The following is a 22,958-nucleotide window of genomic DNA, read 5'->3' as shown; positions in this document are numbered from 1 at the left end:
TGTCACGCAGGCAAAGCAAATCGGCCTTACCCAGAACCTTTAGGACTTGAGATGCCAGACGAGACCTGCAGAGGGCGAAGAGGAGCTGGCCGAGCCTCCGCAAAGGACCAGCTGCTTGGGAGGCGGGCAGGGGAGGGAGGCAGAGCGGTGTGGTGGAAGCATCTACCACCGACTACAGCCTGCTACTCTGGGGGCGGGGGGGGGTCCCCCAACCACAAAGTGCCAGGTGCCCAGAAAAACAGTTAGGCCTCCACCTGCGAACCCCAACCACCTCCCCTCCCTCAGCAGCTCCCCGCCCGGCCCTTCCCTACTGTCAGTTCCAACCCAGGGCAGCACAGACGGGAGATGGGTAGGGGGTAAATGAGGCATTTACATGCCTACTCAGAAGCACTCTCTGACAGGGGTCCATTTAGTCCCCAGGGCATTTAGTAAATGCTTGATGCATGAATATATGAATTGATTGGTTAATTGACTAATCAGTGTTGGAGACCTTCAGGCCATTGAATTTTTGCATCCCCTCTCCTCCACCCTACCCCCCCCCCCCCCCACAGGCCGTAGCCACCCCAAAGCGCCACTCTGCTGCTCAGCCTGACCACCCTGGGAGGCCTCTCTCCCAGAGACCCTCTACTGGGAAGGCGGTGCTGTGTGAGCTGTGATGATGGGCACATTTTCTGAACTCTGAGGGGTCCTGCCTCAGTCCTGACTTCAACAGGCGGCAGGTGGCCCTCCCTGATTGCCCTGCCATCGGATTCTCTAGCCCGATGGTTTGCATACTCTTTATCCCCTCTCTTTGGTGTGCACAGAGCTGACTGAAAAACCCCTAAACTCGGGTGCTCTCACCTTCAAACAGAAACCTGAACCCCCGAGGGCAAAGGTGCCTTGCCCGCGGTCACGAGGCCAGCCAGCGGACCGGTCTGCTGCCTCTGCCACCTGCCTTCTGCCAAGGGGCCGTCGTTGGTGCCCACCACAAGGATGGTCCGCCGGAGGGGAGAGGGCAGAGGATATGGGGGAGAAGAAAAGGGAAATCACTGGAATTTGCAGCATGCTCCTGCCAACCACACTTGATTTTGTTTCTGCTCTTCCCCAGCAGACCTGACACACTGGGAAGCACAGAAGCCTCTGGCAGTCACCTGCCCAAGGACATCGGATTGACCATCCCAACTGGGGCTCTCTGGAGAGTGAAAGGGATCATTATTAATAATGCAGCAGGACAACAGGTGAAAACCTGGACTGCCCTGAACAAATGGCAGTATTTTCATCCAGACTAAGAGACTGAATATACAAAAGGACAACACCCAGGAAAGCCTGTCCCACTATTTGGAACAAATGGTCATCCCTAGCAAACATCCCGGGGAGTCAAACCACTGACCCTGTAACAATCGAACCCCAGTGGACAGGAATTGATGAATGACTGCCAGCTTCCCTAATTTTTGTTCCTGCTTCCAATCTAGGACCAAACAGAGAAAGCCAAATCCGTTCCCTAAACCAGCCACACAGGATATCCCAGCCCTAATTGGCCTGCCTTCAGCTTCCCCATGCCAACAGCCTCCTCCTTTCTGCACTCAGAGCTTTCCCACTCCCTCCCGCCTTTCAAGTCTCTACCAAACCAAGGGATGGCAGCCGACTCCTTTGCTGCAGCAAGCTCTGAATAAAAAGCCTGTTTGTTCTCATTTGGGCATTCTTGGTTTATTTTCACTTGACCATGTCCACGAGGCCTGGCCCTTTTCCCAGACACAGTTCCCCTTGGTCATCTGAGTAGTAATGACGGGGGCCGAGGTGACCCCATCCAGTAGCCTTGTCCTTAGGGATGTGGACACCAGCTAGTGAGGTGAAGCCTGGGACCTGATTAGCAAAATCCAATGTGTAGGTTGGACAGGGGAGAGTGAAGAATTGGCAGCTATTTACAACACAATTTGCACTTCCCATTCATTCAGTAAAGATTTGCAAGCCTGCCGGGCACCTGGCACAAGGTTGGGCATTGGAGAAATATTGGTGAATAACAGACATGGGCCCTGTCTTCATGGAGCTTTCTGTCCTCCAGGGAAGATCAATACTGAACATTAGTTACAAGATAGAATCACGTTCTAAACAAGGAAACACCAGGGGTGTGGGGCTACTCGGGAAACACAGGCCGGGCCTTATCTGAGGAAGTCCTGGTTAGTCCACTTTTTATTCAAATCAACTCAATGTGGACGATTACTACTTAGTAGCTATATGACTTTGGACAACTTGCTTATGGTCTCTGAACCTCAATTTTTTCACTTGTAAAAGGTGAATGATATCTACTTCACAGGGTTAATCTGCAAATAAAATAAGATAAATGCAATATGCTTTGCATAGTACCTAGCACAAGGTAAGTGCTCAACAGATATTGGTTCCCTTTTCCTTTAGGTCCAAGCTGTTTTAAACTTTATATCTTTACTCCTGCTGTTTTCCCAGCAAAATGTTCTCTCCTTCCTTTTGTCTACCTGGCAAACCCCTATTCATCCTTCACTGCCCAGCAAAGCATAAAGAAAGGCAGCATGGCATAGTCTTGAAAGATACAAGCTCTTGACCCGGTGTTCCATCTGAGTCCTGGTTCTGTCAGTTACTCTGGGATCTTAGACAAATTACTTAGCCTCTCTGTACCTCAATTTTCTCACCCGGGTCATAGGATTATTACGAGGATGAAATGAATTAATATGCATTTAAATGCACTTAAACCGGTACCCACTATGTAATAGGTGCCTTGTGCATTTTTGAAAAAATAAAGTGGATATTATCTCCTCTAGCTTTAAAAACCTGAAGCATTATTAAATTAGGCTGAGCCTGCAATGCTGCCCTTAACTATGGAAGGTCCCAGCCTTGGACCCCCCGGGGAGGCGTGTCAGCCAGTGTGCAGAGAGTGAGGGCCAGCTGATGGTCTGTGAGCTACAGGGAAGGGCCAGGGTGTGACCGCTAAAGGAGAAAGGCCTCACCATGAGTGGGAACCCAGGAGCTAGAATCCAATTCGAAACCTGGGCCTAACTATCCCTCATTTCTACAGTTTCGTTGCTGGGAAGCCTAACACCTAGGCAGATTCTCCTCTGAAATGGCTTACACGTTATCTTTTCAGGATGACTCTCAAGGTCATTTGCAGACACTGGCTGTGATGGCTCCTTCCTACAGCCTCTGCTCTCTTTTCTGGGAATGTAGCCCCACCAAGACCCAGAGCTTGGACAATTCAAGATGTGTTCAATTGGCTTCCAGGCCCTCCTCCGTCCCTCTGCCAGCCCTCTATGCCCTGGAGCTAAGCAGCAGCCATCGTCAGGAGATCCTATCGAAGCCTGGCTTGACATTTCAACAGCCCAAGACCCGAAGATAAAAGTTGTCACCAAACAAAGTTCATCTCTGCCTCTCCCTCACCCTGCCTGGAGGCTTGATAGGCATCAGTGTGGGCACAGGGGTGGTTCTCTCCTCTTGCTGCTGCTGCTGCTGCTGCTGCTGCTCCTGCTTTTGGAGGGGGAGAAACCTTCACAATTGATGATTATGAAGAAGCAGTTTATCACCTGCGCTTTTATGATGCCAGCAACTAAGGGGAAAAAGATGTCCTTTCAGATAAGCATTTGAAGGAGGTGGGGAGAAAGATTTTCAAAGCCTCCTTTGTTCTCCTGAAGAGCCATGCCATGGAATTCTGGCAGGTAGCCCAGGAGAAAGGAGAATTTAAAAAACACAATCTGAGCTGGCTTCCAAGCAGCTACACCATCCCTGTCATCAATTAAGGATGTTACTTAACAAGGGGTATGAGCCATTGTCTCCTCCAGCCCGCTCTCCCTAATTGGACACAGAATGGTAATGAATTCTTCAGCAAAGGGCTCCATGCCGCAGAGGTCATCTCCACCGGCCCCGACACTCCAGGTCAACTCAGGCTGGGCTGGCATGGTCCTCTGGGGCCCATTGCTGGCAGGGAGATAAGAGAAGACCTTTCTGAGGCCCTGGGAGCCACAGGGGAGCTGGAGAAGGGCAGGCTGCCAGCACTTGTTGGAAGCTGAATTTGGGGCAGCAAAGGAGAAGATGGGAGGTGATTTTGTGCCCCCGCCACCCTCACCCCTGCTCAGCAGCAGCCCCTCAGATTCTGAGAATGAGTCTCATCAAGGCAGAGAATGCTTTAAAAGCATCGGTCCACCAAGGAATGGGTCTGAAATTGTGCTCAGCTGCTATAAGTGTGATAAATCCTGTACCCAAGAAACCCATGTACCCTGAGATCCAGCCTCACCACACCAAAGACCAGAAAAATGGCCATCTTCCTTAGCAATGTGAAACTCCAATCCTCCACCACCTGCAACGGGGAGAACTCCTGGTGTAGAGGAAAAGGTGGGTCCCGTGGTGCCCGGATCATCCTCACCTTTGTAAATAAATAACTGAGGCCCTGGGTGCAGGATGCTCCCCCACTTTACCTCACAGAACCAAGTGAGGGTCTGCACCATTTTCCTTATTCTCCACCGTATAGTTGAGATCAAGATGGAACATTTGATTAAAACTTCATGAAATGCTCAGAAAAACAAAAGGGAAAAAAATGGAGTAATAATTAAAAAAAAAAAAAAAAAAGAATCTGGTTTAGGGCTATAGTAGACTCACGTTCTACTTGGATCCCTCAACAGGATGCCTTCCCCCCAGGATGAACCCCTGATGTGCCCCCCCTTGTCAGAGGCTACTTTTCCCCAGTTCTTCCAGGGTCCTGGAGGACCAAATCCAAGTGAGTGAAGAGCCCCCAAGCCCTGCCTTCTGAGTAGGAGGTTCTCTTCTAGAACCCACTTTGTGACTAGATAGTTGAGGTGGGGAGTGTCACTAGTTATCTTCAGGAGGGATCAAATCCAACCCCACGAGCTTGCAGGCGTCCGCATCATAAGTGTATCAGAATGTGACCCCATAGATTCCCACGTGCAAGAAACACACTGCTTCGAAAGCAAGGGGCTATTTTCTTAGTCCTAGTAGGTCTAGCCCACTCTAAAACCTGTTTCCTGCTAATCACTCCAGCACTCTAGGACAATAAAGCCCTGCCCTGTTTGGCTGGAATGCACCCCTGCTTAGCTCTTGCCACCTCTATGTCCTGTGCAGAGGTCTGGACACTGTTCCCTAGGACTCCTATTTGCTGACAGGGTCCCTACCCTCACCAAATGCACCATCCATATCCACAATGCACCCACCTGACTTCCTACACTAACAACTCTTGAGCTCGTTTTGTGCCCCACCCCGACTCACTGGACCTATTGACACCAACACAAATAAAGCCTCAAGACACCCCAAGTCTCCTTTGAACCTGTGAACAGAGCATCCAGTGGCTGTCACCAGGAGTCAGCTGCAGTGCAGAGTGAGATTACAATAATGAGGGAACCAGATAGAGAGCTCTTCATTCTCCAGAATTGTTTTCTGCACATATCTACAAAAGATGATTAATCTCCAAGAGCTTTTTTTTTTTTTAATGCATGGTCTGGGAATCAAACCTGGGTCTCCTGCATGGAAGGCAAGCATTCTACCACTGAACCACCTGTGCACACTCCCCAAGAGCTTTTGAACAGCCAGAAGTTGTGTCACAAAAAGTGCAATGTACTATTTCTTCGATTCCTGCCACCTCCAAGTCTGTAGGCAGTCTACAAAAACTCACCAAATACCTGAAATAATTAAACAGTGCATGGAAACTGGTGAAGGAATGAACACAGACAGGTCTAGAACTGGGGTGTTGGAGAGGAGCATAAAGAAATAAATGAGGAAGCTTAAGAAATTATAGGGAAGCTTCATGGCACAGGCTACAGAATTGAGGTTCCAGTCACATTTAATAGATCTCGAAAGGTCAGGAGGTCCTAACTCAATCTAAGCGGTAATCATTCCAGCCACTATTTTACTTAGCATCTACTTATGTAGATGCATGCTTTGCTTCTTCAATCCTCATAATAATCCTGTAAGGCAGGTATTATACACATCTTAGTGATGATGAAACAGAAGTTCAGAGTGGTTTACTAATTTCCCCCAAATCACACAGCAATCACACAACACCCAAAATTTCAGTGAATTCCAAATTCATAGTCTTTCTACTATGATGGATTGGGCTCCAGATGTTGCCTGGCTTCATTTCAACCTCATCTTATCTTCTTCCCACTTTCCTCAGTCTGCTGCTGACAGTCCAGCATGGACCTATGGCAAGGTTACCTGAGTTAAGCCATAATCAGTAAGTCTCTCAACAAACATTTCTCAAAATCTTACTGTTTGCCAGGAACCATGCAAGAGATTGAGGATCCAAACACAAGTTCAATACAAGCAATGGCTACAACGCCGGGTACCATGGCAAACAAGCATATACAGTGCTATGAGCTGGCACGAGGGGAATCCCAGGTTCTGCCTTAGGGCAGATAGCAGAGAATAGGGCATTGGAAGTGCAAGGAGGTTCCTTGGCCAAAATGGACCACACAAAGTCTCTTAATACCAAACAACTAGGCCCAGAGGGATATTACAACTTTTTAAAATGCACTTTACCCTCCTCGCTAATCAGGAATGAACAGAATGTGGACTCCCTAACAAGCGCAATCATACATTAAGATGGAAAAGAAAAATAGAGCTGGCATGTTCTGAGTTATCTTCTATGTGCCAAAAACCCCTTTAATCCTCACAATTCCGTTTTGCAAAAGAAGCAACGAATTGGTTGAATAACTTGACCTAGGGCATTTGGCTGGGAAATGCAGAGGGAGGATTCAAACTCAGCCCCATCTATTGCAAAGCCTGTGATGTCACGATCTTTCCACTACACACACACACACACATATGCTGCCTCACTGCCACAAGGCAGAAGCTGCTGGACGTCCAACTGAATTGACTGGTTGATTAAACTGCAGGCACAGCAGGTAGCAAGTGTTGCATGGGACTGTGCCAATCCTACAGCTGTTGGGATCCTCCTCAAGAAAAAGGGATATGAAATGTTCATGGGTTTGGGGTCTGTGCATGTCCACTCTTTCAACCTCCTCTACATCAGAAGACGTGCCCCCATCTCCTCAAGTCACCTCAACTCCCTGGAGCTCCACCTCCCCTTCCCAGCCAGGAAGTCTGAACACCAGCCTCAGGAAAATGTCAGCCAGACCTGGCCAAGCATATGTCTGTGTCATTGGCACCCACAGAGAGTTCTGACAGCCAGGAGATGGAAGAACCCAGAGCTGGGGGTGGGGTAGATGGCATCTCATCAGCCCCATCACTGCTCTGAGAACCCTCAGACATGCTCGGTGCTTCTTCTCTGAAACCAGGGCTGCCCATGAGCCTTCCTCCCCCATGCCCATGCAACCCACCCAGCCTGAGATGGCAAGCCAACTCATGAGCTGGCAAAGCACTATCACGACTCAATTCCCTTTGCCACCCGCCTGTTGTCACTCTTCATTGAGCATCCTTGGCCTTCCACAGGGCTGAACTCCCAGGCTCCGGGCTTCCAATCTGCTCTCCAGGAGACTGACGGAGGACAAGCAGGGGTGGGGGAGGCCTCCCTGCCTCACTCCCACCAGCTCCTTGCCCAAGGCCTGGATGTTGGAACTAGTGCTAGGAACCCAGATGGTAATTGCTGCCATCTAATTATGCATGCATATGATATTAGCCAGAAGCATTTGACTATCTCCTGCAGTCCCAGGCAGATCAAATGGAGAGACCGCCCTCCCAGTCGGGTTTGAGGGTGTTTGAGGATTGTTCCAGCAGGATAATGGCTGACAAGACCTCCTGCTGCCACTCAGGCCCCCACTGGCCACTGTCTACTCCTGTCAGACATCTCCCTCCTCACTACAGAGAAGAGGAGGAGCTTGGAGCTTAGTTCCCTGAGTGGTGGTGGTGGGGGCGGGGTAACAGGAGACAGAATCCTCCAAGGCTCACTGTTTGTAGCCCTTCCCTAACCCAGTCCCATCAGTTGAAATATTGAAGATCTTGGGTTTCACCAAGACGGGAGAGAAAGATTTGTTTTCCAAAAGGGGCATGAATATGCTCATGTCCATCTGAGACTACCATTTCTTTCTCACCACTTGATAACCTCTCATCTAGAAGGAAATGTCTACCAATGTGGCACTTAGATATTTGTAATTAACTGGAAACACCTATTATGGCCCTTGCCTGGCCTGGATTACTGAAAGATAGATGCTCTGCTTGGTTTTGTTTTCTTTCATGAACCTAAGATACTTAACACAATGTTTTGCATGCATTAGGGGCTGAAGAAATGCTTACAGAGATTAATTCCACAATTCTAGTCCACTGCTTTCTGGTCATACACTATACACCAGGTACTACAAGAGATATAGACATGAACTGGCCACAGTTCCTGTCCAAGAGAAAATCTCCATCGAATCCACTAAAATGTAATTCTGAATGACTACAGGGAAGGGAAGAATTCCCAAGAAAAGAAACAGACAGGTGGAAGCTGAAGGGAGAGAATAGAGCCATTATAACAGAAGAGTTTGTGAGAGATTTCAGCAAGGACTACCAGGGAAGATCTGGACATTTGCATCGTAATATGCATTAATTATACTCTGTACGCATCAGGCAGGGAAGTCACAGATACATGAGAGGGTCTCATCTCCAGGAATGAACAAGGAAGTTGAAGGAACAGAACATAGATGTACAAAGATAACCTTGTTTCCTGTAATCATTAGGAAGAAGCAAGAGTAGAGCACAGAAGACACTTCATGCACCATGGTTGTCATAGTCTCTTAGGATTTGACAGTACACAGCAAGTGCCAGAAAGCAGGATGGAAGACAGGAAGAGGCTGCGAGTGGGCACTTCCCTGTCCTTGGGGCAGGACAGATGCTGTGGAAGTTGACCCAGCCAAAGACAATGAGAATAGAGGCTCAGTCTAGTGGACAAGCAGGTGCCAGTGGGACACAGCTGTCTTCAGTCTTCATCCAGGGTAGCAGAGTTCCAAGAATATGAGTAGGAAGTGAAATTTGGAAGCCTTGGTGATTGTAGGAATCTTGAGACAGGGTTCTATAAGCCCAATGCCAGGACAGAAATTCAGGCATAAAACAAAAAAACTGTTGCATTGTATCAAGGTGTGGGACAGCAAAGAGGGTGCAGCAATTCTCTTCTGGGTCCTTTTGGAACAGCTCACCTCGATCATTGATTCACTCTGGTCCTGGGTGCCAGGTTGAGGCTCCTTGCTCAGGTGATGGACATTCAGTCCAGCCTTGGGTAAGGCCAGTCTTCACACAGAAGAACTTGAGTTGAGATGTAAAGGGTGCTGAGAGAGAAGGGGAAGGCATTATTGGAAGAGACATGGAGTGAGAAAATGTACAGAGGTGGTATATTTATGGCATGCTTCTAGTCCAGTTAGAGGATGTGTTCTGCTGGAGTATAACATTTAGATTAAAAGGTACTGCTTGCTACATTTGGGGATATAGATTGGCGCCAGACTGGAAGGGGAACCGGGTTTCAGGTTAAAGAGTTGGGGAATTCTGGAGAAACTCCAGAGCTGATGACTGAGTTTGGGGAAAGGATTTAGACAAGGTGACTTCTTGAGGTCTCCCATTATCTATGGAAAATTCAAGATGAGAGTAGCAACCCCCACAGGTGTCACAGTTAACCAAGTAGAAAGTTCCAGTTAGGTAACATATTGATCCAGACAGTGCATGTGAGTATGTGTGTGTGTGCATGCACACATGCGTGTGTAGGACAATGTACTGGAAAAACAGAAGCAATTACTCACTGGGGTCGCCCCACACCCAGCTTTGAGTCAGGGGCCCAGCGCTGGGACTAGACAAGGAATAAAGACAAGGCAATGCCAACTTCCAGTTCCCATTTTCCCTCACTCTAGCAATCTTCTTCTCCTTTCTCTCTTCCTCCTTGTCTCTTTGTCTCCAAACCCATTGCCCTCACTGCTTCTCCCCCAGTCCCCAAGCCCCCCATCCAACAGCAGCATAACCGCTTTCCAGCCACAGGGGAACAGGCGTGTTGGATTAGATCACCGCAGATGAAGGGTTGACACCTCATGGGTGATGAAGAAAGCAAATGCATCAGGGGTATTAGGGAAGATGACAGCTGATCACAGAGGCCTCTTCCTTTCCCAGATGTATTTTGTCAACTGATCACTCAGGGCAGTCTGGAGAGGAGCTCACTCAAGTCCCTGGGCTGCTCTGGAGAGATGGAGGCTCTTTTGATCCAAGATTGCTTAATTCAGGTCTTAGCCACAATCCTGCTGCTCCCCCGATAGGGTGGAGCGAGGGGAGGCCAGGGCCCCTTTGAAGCTCATCCTGGGACAGGACAGCACTTCCTTTCCCTGTAGGAAAATGTGAGCAATGAGCTGTGATGTGCCTGGAAAAGGAATCTGCAGACAGCAACGAAGGGAAGAGGCTCTGGCCACGGATTCTGTGGCTTTTGGCACAGCCCTGACTCCCAGTCTCCCCAAGCCTGCACAGATGACCACATGTGACCTTGGAAAGCCACTGAATCACTCTGAACTTCAGCTTCATTATCTATACAACAGGGAAAATTCTGTGTTTTAAAAAACCATTTATTGTAAGACCCACCATTCTTTTATTTACCACTAAGAAAGAAAACAAGTGCTGCCAATTAAACTATGACATGCCATCAATTGCAAGACCCACCCTGATGACAGAGATGTTCAAATGAGAAAACTGTGAGAATTTATGAAATATGATAATAATAATTCTTAGCGCCCAAGGTTTTGGAGAGGATCAAGAGGGCTAATGAGCATGAGCATGCTTTGTAAACTCCAACACCCTGTGATAAATACCAGCTGCGCTTATTAGAATGTGTCCGCAATGACAAAGACTTGACCCCAGTAGAATGGGACCTCCAGGAAGGGAGTGTCCTGTCTTGTCTCATTCACCATGGTATCCTCAGAGCTTGGAACATAATAGGCTATCAATACATGTTCCAAATAAATGAGTGATGAGTTATTTACAAGACTCCAAAGTATAACAGTCTTACATCTACAGGCCCCTTCCTGGAGGAAGACTGGCACATGCCACTCTGTGGACCTTTAGGTAGTGTTGGTGCCCAGGTCTGGACCTCTGCCACCCCCAGCCGATGCCTTGGGTGTGCGTGGGGGAGAGCTTGGGCAGACTCAAGGTAAGGACTTCCTAAGAATAACGACGCACCAAATTTACAGCTTGACTCAGGTGTGTGCATGAGTGTTTTCCATTTTTATTTTGGTACCATAATATACAACACAAAATTTCCCATTTTAACCATTTTTCATGTATACAATTCACTTGTGTTAGTTACATTCAAAATATTGTGCTACCCTCACCACCACGAATTGCCAAAACTTATTCATCACCCAAAACAGAAACTCTGTGCCCATTGAGCATGCCCTCCCAAGTCCCTGTCTCTCACCTCCCAGTAACATGCAATCTGCTTTCTGCCTCTACGTATTTGCTTATTCCAGGATTTCACATAAGCAAGATCGTACAATGTTTGTACTTTTATGTCTGGCTTATTTCACTCAACATGATGTCCTCAAGTTCTAGCCATGTTAAAGCATGTATCAGAACTTCATTCCTTTCTAAGCCTGAGTAATATTCCATTCTATGTATGGACCACAATTTGCTTATCCAGTCATCTGCTAATGGACACTAGAGTGGCTTCCACCTTTTGTCTAGGCTGTTTCCATCAAATGAGGCTGAACACTAGTCCTGGTGACCAAATGGACACTAGTCCTGTCCCATTTCTAAACGAGACCAATTGGAAGCATGAACCACTAGGAGCTGAGTCCTGTGCCAGAGAGATGTAAATATGCACTTCTTTCCTTTAAGGATTTAACATCTCACTGGGGAGGGAGGACGTACTGGTAAGAAATAGGAAACAACAACAACAACAACAAAAGATGTGGCACACGCATGGCATCGGGGATCTGAGATGACTGGTTAGTTAGTTAATTTGACAAGCATTTAATAATCACTGACTGTATACCAGACATCGCACTTAGTGATAGGGACCAAGTAGATAAGTAGTAAGACTCCCCTCAACAGACTTCTAATTTAGTAGGGAAGCAAACATAGAAACAGAGAACTACTCTTTTGTGGATATGCAATGAGAGATGGGTAAATCTGTTACTATAGGAATAGCAAGAAGGGCCACCTGTCTTAGCCTAAGGGGTGGGAGGTGGTCAGGGAAGGCTTCCTGGTGGAGACCATATCTTAGCTGACTCTTAAGGGTGAACATGAGTCAAACTGAGATTGGGAGTGGGGAGAAAAGATGATATCCCTGAGAGAAAAACAAGAGCCAACATGGAGGAGTGCAGCCACCTAACACAGTGCTGAGAAATGAGGGCCTCCTTAAATTCTGTATCCTAGGCACCTTGCTTTCCTCACCCTAGTCTCAGCTCTGCCCTCCGAATTTCTAAGGAACCACAAATGTTTCAGTGTTGCTGGAGCAAAAGATGCAAAGCAAGGACTAGTATGAAAGGAGACTAGAAAGAGAGAGATGGGGCAAATCCTGGAGGGGTTTGTGGAGCCAGGCCAAGGAGATTGGCCTCTCCACGTGAGGGGGAAGAAGAGATCTAAAATGGATTTAGCGGTATGACCTGGGAGTCATTTCTTAACCTCTCTAAGCCTCAGTGGTTGGGGTCAAGGACACATACTCATTATGTGGTTGTGAGGTTTATACCTAAAGCAAATTGTCCATCGCCTGGCTAGAAGCATGAAATGGTAGCCGTTGCTGTTATTATTCGGCCCAAGATGACTCTGTGGATAATAAAACCACCTCACAGGGGTTTTGTTTGAGGGTTAAATGAATCACCTTTGTAACCTGTTCAGAGCCATTCTGGAAGCATAGGAGGGGTTAAAAAATGTCTGTTTCTTCTAACTCCCTTTGAATGTTTTATCATATTCTGCCATTTGGTATATTTACTTGTATGCTTATCTCACTTCTTTATAGAGCAAAGACTATTGACTTATCCCTATTTTGTAGAAGTGGGATGGAATTTTGGCAAGAAAATGGGCTTTGGAATCAGACAGAAGGATCTGGATTGAAATCCTGGTTCACCACTTACTCACCAGCCGTGTGATCTTGGATAAGTTGCTTCATTTCATTAAACCTCCATTTTCTCATCTGAAAGATGAGGCTGAAACTACTGTGCGGGAGGAAGTGCTTGGCTCATGACTGGTGATTAGTAATACTTGTTGAATGAGTGAATGAAGAAAGAAGAAGCTGCTCCTTGGCTTGGCTTCCTTCTCAGCTGCCCAAACCAGAAACCTGGTCACCCTTGACTTCTCTCTCATCTCCTAACCTCACTCATCACCAAGTTCTGGTCATGCTATTTCCTTAATGGTTTAGAATCTGTCCACTTCTCTTCCCCCTACTGACTTGTTCTCAATCTGTTAATCCAGACCACTAATGTTTCCAGGCCAAATTCCCACCATAGCCACCTCCATGATCTTCTGTAGCAGTCCCTGTTGGTTTCCTACCCCACAGTTTTGTTCAGGCTTCCACCCTCTTCCACACGGTGTGAGGGTAAGCTTGGAATCCTCAAAGCCAATCATGGTAATCTCGCTCATTCCCTTTGTCAGTAATTAGTTTAGAAAGGGGCATGGGACTCAAACCTGGCCAATGAATCGTAAGAGCACATCTTCTGGTAGGATTCAGGGAGAAGTTCTTTGCTAATTAAAGACACATAAAAAGAGAGATCATCTCTTTTCTTTTACCAGACACTGTCCTGTCTGCCTGGAAGCCATTGGACCATAAGGGGTAAAAGCCAATGAGCAGAGGATGGTAGGGCAGGAAAATGGAAGGGACCTGGATTCTCAGTGATGTTGTGGAGCTGCCGAATTAAAGAAGGCTGAGCCCTGCTTCTGGCCTTAATTCTCGGTGTGAGATAAATGTCTTCCTCATTATCTAAGCCTGTCTAGTTTGGGTTTTCTGGGCTTGTAACATCCTACTTGACACAGCTTCCCTCCTCCCGTCTCAATCTTCTCAAATCATTCTCCACAATTACACACCATGACTGCAAATCTGGCCATGTTGATCTTTCGACAGCTTCTCTGTGATCCCTAGTTCAAGTTCAAACTTCTTAGGATGGCCTCCAAAAGCCTTCATGGTCTAGCCATTGCTGCCTCCACAGCCCTACATCTTTTCACTTCTCTCTCTCCTGGGCCCTCCTGACCCCTCCTACCCCTAGCATCACTACAATCTACTCTTGATCAACTGGGAAAGTCCCTTAACCTTTCTATCCTCTATTTCCTCATCTATAAAACAGGAATAATGATAATGTATGTGGGCCACGGTGGCTCAGCAGGTAAGAGTGCTTGCCTGCCATGCCCAAGGACCCGGGTTTGATTCCTGGTGCCTGCCCATGTAAAAAAACAAACAAACAAAAAAAAAAAAACGGGGTAATAATAATGTATGCACTATACTGTTAATGTGCAAATTAAATGAATTCTGTGAAGGTCTGTGTCATAGTTTGGAGCTGTTATGTGCTCCAGAAAAAGCCACGTTCTTTCAATCCATTCTTGTAGGTGCAGACCTACTGAAGATAGGACCTTTCGTTAGGTTGTTTCAATTGATATCTGAACTGGCCCATTCAAGGTGGGTCTTAGTCCTTCACTGGAGTCTTTTATGAGAAGATAAAGGGGCAGAAACACCAAAAGAGAAAGTTTGGAGAGAAACACCCTGAAGATGCTAAGCGAGGACCCACAGCTGCTCAGAGAAGAACTCATTGGAATCAGAAGCTGGAGGCAACAGAACCTGGAAGAGAAGGACCAGCAGATGCCATGTACCTTCCCTTGTAACAAAGGTGTCCCGGATGTCAGTGGCCTTTCTTCAGAGAAGGTGTCTTCCTCTTAATGCCTTAATTTGGATGTTTTCATGACCTTAGAACTGTAAATTCATTAACTAATAAATCCCCGTTGCAAAAGCCAATCCATTTCTGGTATATTGAATTCCTGCAGCTTTAGAAAACCAAACACTCTGGTTCCCATCTTAATCTATAAAGGGCTACATAAATGTTGCTTATTATTATTATTTTCCCCAATGTGCCTTTTTCTCATGCTGAAACACTCTCCCCAACTTCCTCATTTGACTGTCTTCCTTACTTTCAGGACTCAGTAAAGATGGCAACTCCTCCAGTAAACCTTCCTTGACCATTTGAAGACTGCATTAGATGTGACAGAAATGGCTAGCTATCCACCAAAAAATTCATGGTCCCAATTTCCATAACAATGGAATTCTTACTGGGAGGCAGATGCCAACCAGTGACTACACTTCCTGACTCTTTCTGCATCCAAGGGTGGTTCTCGCCAATGGATTGTGAACAGAAGTGATGGGTGATATTTCTAGGTTGCGTTTTTTTTGGCTGGGGAAAGAGGACAAGGCTCTAGAAGATGGCAGAGACACAGGATAGAAGGAGCCCAAGCCCCTGAATTAAGACACAGAAAAGCTTACCACAGACACATTGAACTGATAAATGTGCAAGAAATAAATTCTAATAGCTTTTTACAGCAGCTAACATCCCCCTAACTAATAGAGACTCCTCTAGTACGTGCTCCCAGAGCACTCCTGGTAGTCCCTAGTCTAGTGGTCCTCAGTCAGGTTACGTTGTAAGTGTCTATCTACCCTTCTCCTTGTCCCTTCCGAACTAGAAGCAGGAGTGAATCAACCTCACCTTTGAGCACCAACTCTAACTGCAGAGTCAGAACTAGAGGTGGAACTTGACCAGTATTAGCATAAGAAAAGGAGAAAGAAAAGAAGGAGGAAAGAAGGAAAGAAATGAAACTATATTTGCCCCTGCTCGAACTCCTTCTAGATGCTCACCAGATTTTCTTTAGGTCCTGGGTATGGGAAGAAGAGAAGAGAGGCCTGTAAACACATGCTCCATGCAATCTTCTGCAAGAGGTAGGGAGCGAAGCTGAGGGAACACTTCCTTCAGAGAAACAATTGACAAAATAATAATATGAGACTATAAATCCAGGGTAGCTCTATGGCATCAGGACCTTGGAGAAAGAGTAAAGAACTTCAAAAGAAAATAATAAAAGGCAGCATTATTTAATTTCTGAGTGTCTTCTAGGCATCAATGTACATCTAGAATGGAAACTGTCTTGGTGGTAGAGGGTAAAGAGTAGGGTGAGGGGTGCACGGGTAGTTCAGTGGTAGAATTCTCGCCTGCCATTGCAGGAGACTGAAGTTCGATTCCCAGCCCATGCAATAAAAATAAAAAATAAAAAATAATTCAACAAATGGTGCTGAGATAACAGGATAGTCACATGGAAAAAGAATGAAATGTAACCCCCACTGCATATTATACAAAAAAAAAAAATAGACTAGGTTGAAACGCATAGACAGGACCTTTCCAGGTTGAAATGCATGAACCTGGACCTTTCCAGATTTGTGCAGACTGGGGCAGGGGCACAGGGTTGTGTCAAGAACTGGGGGCTGCACTGAGTATCCTGGTGGGCATTAGGGGGCGCTGCTGGGGCGAGGTGAGGCAGAGGAGGCAGGCGGGCTTGCCCACTGAGCAGCAGCAGAGAGAGCAGTTTGCACAGCAGTTGTGATTCATAACTGGCAGACATAGGGATCAAGGAGTCTGTTCTATTACTGTTGTTACAAATTACCACCTAATTGATGGCTTAAAGCAGCCCAAATTTATTATTTTACGGTTCTGAGGTCAAAAGTTCAAAATGGGTTCACAGGACTAAAATCAAGGTGTCAGCATGGCTGCATTCCTTCCTGGAGGTCCCAGAGGAGAATCCATCCCTTCCCTGGCCTTTTACAGTTCTAGAGGCTGAGGCTGCCCGCTTTCCTTGGTTCACAGCCCTGTCTTCAGAGCCAGCAACATCAAGCTGTGCCTTTCTCATGCTTCCATCTCTCTGGTTCTTTTCTGCCTCCTTCTTCCACTTTTTTTTTTTTTTTTTTGGTATGCTATATGGCAGGGTCACATTTCATTATTTTTCCATGTGAGTATCCCATTATTGCAGCATCATTTGTTGAATTTTTGTTCGTTTTGTTTGTCTGTTTGGGAAGTGCATGGACCGGGAATTGAACCCAGGTCTCCCCTATGGCAGGTGAGAATTCTACCACTGCACTACCCTTATAGCCCCTCCTTCTCCCACTTTTAAGGACCCTTGTGGTTACATTGGAGCCCACCTGGGCAATAATCTAGGCTACACTCCCTATTTTAAGGTCAGCTGATTAGCAACCTTCCTTCCCCTTTGCCATATCAGGTCACACATTCACAGGCGCCAGGGAGTACGTTCACCAATTTGCACTTCCTCATCAGCTCTGCATACTGCACCCCCCTGATCGGGTCAGACTCCCACCAGCCCTCTCGGCCACCTGCAGGCTCTGCTCAGGAAATGCTAGAACTGTGGGCAGCTTCTCCACTCCATATCGGGTGCAAGGATTCCGAGGGGCTCCTCGGACCCATCAGGCCCAGGCACCTTGGACCCCTGTTTCTGCGCTGCCTCGGTGTGGTTCTGCTGGACGCGGGACCACCTTACGGGTAGCTAGTTTGGGCTTCTCCCAACACCGCAGCCCTTCCAGGTGCCCATCAGTTTAAAATTTAATCAAGCTCCCTCCAGTTCTCCCTCCTCCATCCCACCCCTCATCCTTAGGTTGAAATCTTATTTCCTTTTGGGTAGGGAAAGAGACTGCTCTTCTCCACTGTCTGGTTTATGATACAAATCTGTGCTCTGAGCCCTCTGGCTTTGGCTTTTGATATTTAAAGCCCAGCTTTTGAAATTCAAAAATACCTTTTTTTCTCTCAAGTACCATACCCTTGCAATTGAAATCCATGGCTCTCAATACCATTGCCTGTATAATAGATTTACAAAAGGCTACTTAAGAGCTCAAAAGCCAGGAAAGGGACTCTTTGTTCCCTCTGTAGAGTCCCTACCCTAAGAGCAGTGCATGGTGAAAACCTTCCCTTCATCTGGAAAGGTGAGGCAGAGAAGTGAGAGGATTAAAAGCACCGAGTTTAATATCAAAATTTTACTGTGCGGCATTTATAAACCACCGAGGTATCGTTCCCCAAAGCTCAGCTAGGTGTGGATTCCCTGGCTCATTCTAGTCAACGTCATAATATAAGCAAGCAATTTACAAAGGCCTTTATAAATATTGACACTAAAAGTTGACTGGTAAGTTTATTATGTTATGTTCATTTATGAGCATTTTTTGACACTGGCTTTTGAAAATAATCTTGGTGTTTCTATAGTGTGCGCCCTTAAACACATCGCTTATTGTATACTTGGAAGAGTGCATAAAAGTATTGATAAGAATTCACATATATATGGGCAACTACTTGTTGACAAAGCTGCAGAGCCAAGCCAGTGGAGGAAGAAAAGTTTTTGTAACAAATGGTACTGGAACAATTGGCTATCCATATTAAAAAAAAATTAACTTCCATTGATGTCTCGCACCATTTACAAAAATTAACTCAAGATGGATCATACACATAAATTTAAAACTAAAACTGTCACTGGTGAAAATGAGCACAGTGGCCCCAGATGATGTAATTAGAGGTGATCTAATCACTAAACATGGGCAGATTGATTACATGCTTAGTCACAGAAAATAGGCAAGAAAATGGCGGCCTTAATATCATGATGGGTGTGATTTTTAGTATTGTAATGAGGTACAGGTGACTTGTAGGTTAAAATCTAAGCTACTGTGCATGTCAGGCAGGCCTATTTTGGTTAGATCCAATCTTGGTTATAAAGATAACTTTTAACTTGGGGGGGGCAGTAGTTCTGGGCTGACTCATTCATAAATAAACATTAGGGGCTGTCTGTAGAGATCACAAACTTAAAGTCAAAAAACTGGATAAATGGTTACAGGTGGAGGTTAGCCACAAGGTTTTTTACAATCACAAAGGCACAAGATAAAAGTTATACAATCATTATCACAGATCGAGGCAGCAGGATTTCAATTCAAAGATTTCAGATATTTCCCTCTGTCTACTCCAATATACCAGAAAGCAAAAAGGAATATCTAGATAATGATTCAGTAATCAAAATCATCCCCTAAAACCTGATTTCTCAGTTACAAAACAATAAAAAGTCTAGAAGAAAACCTAGGAGAAAATCTTTGCGACATGGGGTTTGGCAAAGATTTCTTAGATATGACACCAAAGGCATAATCCATAAAAGAACTTTCTCAAAATTAAAATCTTCTGCTCATCAATGGACACTATTAAATGTAAATACAAACCATAGATGGAGAGAAAATCTTTGCATATATCTGATAAAGGATTTGAATCCAGAATATATAAAGAATCTTCAAAACTCAACAAGAAAATGTCATAATTTCTTTTTTAAATGGGGCAAAAAATTTGAATAGCTACTTCACCAAAAAAAGATATGTGGATGGGAAATAAGTATATGAAAAGATGCTCAGTATCATTAGTCATTAGGAAAACACAAATTAAAACCACAATGAGATACCACTACCTATTAGATACATACCTATTGGAATGTCTAAAATGAAAAAGGTTGCCCATATCAAGTGTGGGCAAGCAACCGTTGGACACTGCTGGTGGGAATGCAAATGGTACAACCACTTTGGAAAGCAGTTTGGCATTGTATTAAAAAGTTAGACATATACCTGCTGTACCATATGGCCATTCTAAGATAGTGTTCTAGTTTGCAAGCTGCCAAAATGTGATGTACCAGAAATGGAATGCTTTTTAAAGGGGGAATTTATTAAGTTGCAAAGTTATAGTTCTCTGGCTGTGAAAATATCCAAATTAAGGCAAGGCTACGAAAATGTCCAAATTAAGGCATCCAGGGAAAGATATCTTGGTTCAAGAAGGCTGATGACATTCAGCATTTCTCTCTCAGCTGGAAAGGCACATGGTGAGATCTGCTAGCTTTCTCTTCAATGGCTCCCCCAGTCCTCTGTTTGTTCTGTGGGCTCTGTTGGTTCTGGTGGCTCTCAGCTTTTTCCAAAATGGTTCCTCTTAAAGGGCTCCAGTAAGCAACCCCACTTTGAAAGGGTGGAGACACATCTCCATGGAAACCACCTAATCAAAAGTTACCACCCACAATTAGGTGGATCACATCTCCATGGAAATAATAAAAAAAGATCCCACTCAGAAATATTTAATGAGGATTAAATAACATGGCTTTTCTGGGGTATTCAAACTGGCACAGGTATTTACCTAAGAAAAATGAAAGCATATAGCCACATAAAGACTTTTACATGAATGTCCCTAGCAAAATTATTTATGAAGCTGGAAAATCTCAAATGTTTATCAACAGGGAAATGTGTACATATATAGTGTAGTAATCCACAAAATAGGACACTTCCCAGTAATAGAAAAGCTTGAATTACTGATCCACTCAACATGATGAGTCGCTTTACTGAGTAAAAGGTGACAGACAAAATAAGAGTACATACTGTATGATTCCATTCATACAAAATTCTAGAAAATGTAAGCTATTCTGACAAAAAGCAGGTCGGTGGTTACCTGTAGGAAAAGTGTGCCAGAAGGGGTAAGTCGAGGATAGCAGAGAGGGTCAGGAGGGATGGATTACAAAGGAACATGAGGAAATTTGGGGGGGGTTATAGATATGTTCATTAGCTTAATCATGATGATGGTTTCACAAGTAGATGCAATCGTCAAAGCTTACCAAATTGTATATTTTAAATATGTACAGTTGGTTGCATGTCAATTAGACATCAGTAAAGTTATCAAAAAGATATGTTTGAGCAAATGTAAAACGAACACGGCATCAGTGGTGCTAGCACTGAGGGCGCAGACTGCAGTGACAACCTTGTTGAACCCGCCTCAGGCTACAGCAGTTGCCATCAGAGATGGGTCCAAGAAGACAGGTGGGGGCAGGCCACAGAGGCTCAGCAGGCCGAGTTCTCGCCTACCATGCTGCAGACCTGGGTTTGATTCCCAGTGCCTGCCCATGCAAAAAAAAAGAAGACAAGTGGTAACTCCCAAAACCCCTGGTGGAAAATCATCAGGTAGACGCTAAGGCTTCAAGAAAATGGAGGATCACTACGTTCATGCTGGCAATATCCTTGGACTCAGCGTCATTCCCGCTGGTACCCAGGAGCCCATATGGGTCTGGGGAGGAAGAAGTGCTGTATGCCCTGGAGGTAGTCCACTTCACTCAGAAGGTCTACATGCCCAATCCCAGCAGCTCTGAGGAGGTCAATCCAGCCACTAAGCTGCCCAAGGGTGATGTGCTTGCCAAGACTTTTGTCCACATGATTCCTGCCAAGCCTGAGGGCACCTTCAAACTGGTAGCCATGTTTTGAGCTCCTGATTGAGGCCACTGAACAAAGACTGGAGCCCAGACACCAGGAGAGGGTGATACCAGAAAAACTCAAGGGTTGGAGGTGACAACAGGCCCTTGAGGAAGAGGTCTGCTTTGATGGTGATTTTTCAGGGGCTTCTGTGAAGTGATGAGCTGGGAAGCCCTTGGGGAGACCTGACCTAAGGCCAAAAAAATATATGTTTATAAAAATTGCATTTCTGGGGCTTGTCACAGAGTCAGACTTCTAATAATTCAGGTATATCTTCCAGAATCAGAATTTCATCGCATATAACCACATGTGGATCTTTCAAGGATTTATTTGTTTCACTCATTAAATGCTGTACCTAAAAAGAATGTATTTTAAAACATTTGTCCCTATAATTAAATACATAATTAATTGTTAAAATATTAATGTTTTCCAGTAACTATTAAGATCTATGAATGTTATGACAGGCAGAGTCAGCAAGGTTCTAATCTTCACCCTGTGTTTTCTATGACCTGAGTGGGCAGGGGGAAGAGGATGTGGTAAGGTTTGGAGAGGGTTTGGTAAGGTTTAGTGTCTTCACCTAAATCAGAGATGCCTAGGAGACTTTTTATCACCCACACAGACCTAAGTTAATGGAAACCACTGAGCTACAATAGGAGAGAATGGGAAAGGAGAATGAATAGGAAAGGAGAAAGACCATGCTGCAAAAAGGTCAGGGGAAGGGAGGGGAGGAGCAGGCAAGGGGGAGGTATTGAGGCCAGTGCAGCCTGCAGGAATAACATCACAAAAGCTGTATTTATGACTTGTTTTCTATGGGGAGGAGCATTACATATGCCTTCTCGGTTAACCCTTAAAACCCTGCAAGGAAGATACTACTATTAAACCCCTTTAAAAATGAGGAAATTTATAGAAAATGTAAGAGACTTTCCTTAAGAGCAGAAACCACAAGAGCTGGAAAAGGGCTTCCACTGCAATAGTTTCCCATGTTTATTGTAACAAAGCACCACAAACTTGGTGGTTGAAAACGACACATATCCATTCTCTCACAGTTCTGGAGGATAGAGGTCCAAAAATCAAGGTGTCAGCAGGACTGGTTCCTTCTGGAGGTTCCAGGTGAGAGTCCCTTCCTCTGTAAGCTTCCAGCTAGAGGTAACCAGCATTCCTTGGCTGGTGGCTGCATCACTCCAATTTCTACCTCCTTTGTCACATGGCCCTGCTGTCCCCCTTTGAGGACCTACGTGATTACATCGTGCCCACCTGGGTGATCCAGGATTCTCTCCCCATCTCTAGATGCCTAATTTAATTACACCTGCTAAGTCCTTTCACCATGCAAGATCACAAATTCAGTTTCCAGAGAATGGGATAGGGGGGAAGGGAATTACTCCACCTACCTCACCACCCCGACTGGTAAGACTCTGTCAATCACCATGGAAGGCCTTCACTGCTGAGTCCCTATTCACCCTCCCCAGCCTCCACTCCACACAGTTTTCCTGCACCAGACCTCATGCCCTGCCTGTGCCAGCTGTGGCATATGCTTTCTCCCTGGTCTTTCTCCCTGGGAATTCCCCTCTGCCCAAACTCCTTCCTCTACTCCTCATCAAAACTTGTTCAAGTCTGAGCTGTCCTCTAAGCTCCAGCTTGAATGCCATCTCCAGGAGCAGTTTTACTAATCCCTAGCTGGAGGTGCTTTCTGCTCCCTGGAACCCCCAAGCCTTTGAGGTATCACATTGGGGCAGTTTGCTAAGCTCCTTAGGCTAGAATCATGTCTCATTCATCTGGG

The 22,958-nt window shown here is 45.7% G+C and overlaps 2 long non-coding RNA genes and 1 pseudogene across 2 annotated transcripts in view; 1 reads left to right on the top strand and 2 right to left on the bottom strand.

Annotated features, from left to right (window-relative positions):
• Positions 1 to 22,958, bottom strand: part of LOC143643295 (uncharacterized) — a 122,478-nt gene that overhangs the window by 21,726 nt on the left and 77,794 nt on the right. The window lies entirely within an intron of this gene.
• On the bottom strand, positions 1,676 to 4,732 carry LOC143643294 (uncharacterized). The gene is made up of 3 exons (XR_013156193.1): positions 4,416 to 4,732; positions 3,080 to 3,550; positions 1,676 to 1,842 (listed from the first exon to the last, which is right to left on the bottom strand). It is a non-coding gene; the product is annotated as an uncharacterized LOC143643294 (long non-coding RNA).
• LOC143643835 (large ribosomal subunit protein bL27m pseudogene) lies at positions 20,518 to 21,193 on the top strand (annotated as a pseudogene).

This window comes from Tamandua tetradactyla, chromosome 8, assembly GCF_023851605.1.
Source record: "Tamandua tetradactyla isolate mTamTet1 chromosome 8, mTamTet1.pri, whole genome shotgun sequence".
NCBI lineage: Eukaryota > Metazoa > Chordata > Mammalia > Pilosa > Myrmecophagidae > Tamandua > Tamandua tetradactyla.
Note: the sequence above shows the minus strand (reverse complement) of the source record. Positions and strands in the feature narration are given on the sequence as shown.